Here is a 2,500-nt window from a genome sequence, read left to right on the forward strand (position 1 = left end):
ATGTAGAGGACAGGGGGGATGGAGACGGGTGATCCGCTGTGGCGCCCCTAATAAAAGAAGCCGAAAGAAGAAGAACAATAAAAAGATTTTCAGCTCCATTAGAAGTTTGGGCGTCCAACATTGCTTAATAATTGTCTGGAGCATCTCCATGGCAATGGGAACAGCCAGCCTACTGGGTTCTTTATTCTAGTTTGCATCCAAACTTTAAAAAGATGGTCAGTCACTGTAGATTCCAGATACACTGTGATGCAAAAAAATCTGGACACTTGACTTTTCCAGCCAGTTGTGGTTCTTCTCCACAAAATTAAAGACACACAATTGTATCGGACGTCTTTGGATGCAGTTACATACATTTTTCCCATCACTTGAACTAGGAGACTAGGAGGTTTGTTCCAACATGATAATGCCCCTGAAGCAAGGCTCCATGAAGATCTGCTTTTCATGGGTTGGAGTGGAAGATCTCCTGCTATAGACCTCCAACCCTATTGAATATAAATGAATGTGAACTCTGACTGTACCCCAGGCCTCCTCACCTTCTCACCTCCATCAGTAGCTGACTTTACTAACACCCTTGTGTCTGAATGCATCTTCACAAAATTCACTGGATCATCTTCCCAGAAGAGTGGAAATTGTTTTAACAGCAAGTGGAGACAAATAGAGGAAAAGCACAAACCAATCCTACGGTTAGGTGTCTACAAACTTTTGGCCTTGAGGTGTATTTTCACTGTATGTAAGTGTTTTCTCTCTCTCTCTCTCGCTCTCTCTCTCTTTCTCTCTCTCTCTCTCTTTCTCTCACTCTCTCTCACTCTCTCTTTCTCGCTCTCTCTCTCTCTCTCTCTCTCTCTCTCAGTCTATCTCTCTCTCTCTCTCTTTTTCTCTCTCCCTCTCTCTCTCTCTCACTCTCTCTCTCTTTCTCAAACACACACACAAATGTAAAGAAAGAAAAGTAAGAGACAGGACACATCTGAACTTCCACTCAGCCAATCTCCTTCTTTTTCTCCTTCTTCTTCTTCTTCTTTCGGCTTCTCCCATCAGGGGGCGCCACAGCGGATCATCCGTCTCCATACCCCCCCTGTCCTCTACATCTGCCTGTTTCACACCAACTACCTGCATGTCTTCCCTCACTACATCCATAAACCTCCTCCTTGGTCTTCCTCTTTTCCTTCTTCCTGGTGTCTCCATGTCCCTCCTCTGCACATGTCCAAACCATCTCAATCTCACCTCCCTCACCTTGTCTCCAAAACGTCCTACATGCTCTGTCTCTCTAATAAACTCATTTCTAATCCTGTCCATCGTCGTCACTCCCAACGAACATCTCAACATCTTCAGCTCTGCTACCTCCAGCTCCACCTCCTGTCTTTTACTCAATGCCACTGTCTCTAATCCATACAACATCTCAGGTCTCACCACAGTCCTATAAACTTTCCCTTTCACTCTCACAGATACTCTTCTATCACAAATCACTCCTGTCACTCTTCTCCACCCACTCCACCCTGCCTGCACTCTTTTCTTCACTTCTCTAACACACTCTCCATTACTTTGCATTGTTGACCCCAGGTACCTGAACTCCTCCACCTTCTCCACCTCTTCTCCCTGCAACCGCACCCCTCCACTGCCCTCCCTCTCATTCACACACATGTACTCTGTCTTACTCCTACTGACTTTCATTCCTCTTCTCTCCTGCTCACAGATGGTCACCTCTTCTCTCAGCCTGGCTTCCACTACTCTTTCCCATAACTTCATGGTGTAACTAATCAACTTAATTCCCCTGTAGTTACTGCAGGTCTGCACATCTCCCTTATTCTTAAAGATCAGTACCAAAACACTCCTTCTCCATTCTTCAGGCATCTTCTCACCTTCTAGAATCCTGTTAAACAATCTGGTTAAAAACTCCACTGCATCTCTCCTAAACATCTCCATGCTTCTACCGGTATGTCATCTGGTCCAACCGACTTTCCACTCTTCATCCTCTTAATCGCTGCTTTCACTTCCTCCTTACTAATCCTATCCACTTCCTGCTTCACATCTCCACACCATCCAACCTTCTCTCTCTCTCATTTTCCTCGTTCATCAGCTGCTCAAAATACTCCCTCCATCTTCTCAACACACTCTCCTCACTAGTCAACACATTTCCCTCTCCATCCTTTATTGCTCTAACTTGCAGCACATCCTTCCCTTGTCTTCCTTTCTATTTCTAGATGTCACACCAAGTACTTTTCTAGCTGCCTCCCTCATCACTCCTGCAGTAGTTGCCCAATCATTCAGCACCTCTTCACCACCACTGAGCCTCTGTCTGACCTCTTCCCTGAACCTCACACTACACTCTTCCTCCTTCAGTTTCCACCATCTTATTCTTCTTTCAGTCCTCACTCTCCTCCTCTTCTTTTTCACCTCCAAAACCATCCTACAGACCACCATCCGATGCCGTCTAGCTACACTGTCCCCCGCCAACACCTTACAGTCTCCAAACTCCTTCAGGTTGTATCTCCTACACAGAACA

The sequence above is a fragment of the Silurus aristotelis genome (assembly GCF_946808225.1).
Source record: "Silurus aristotelis genome assembly, chromosome: 10".
Classification (NCBI taxonomy): domain Eukaryota; kingdom Metazoa; phylum Chordata; class Actinopteri; order Siluriformes; family Siluridae; genus Silurus; species Silurus aristotelis.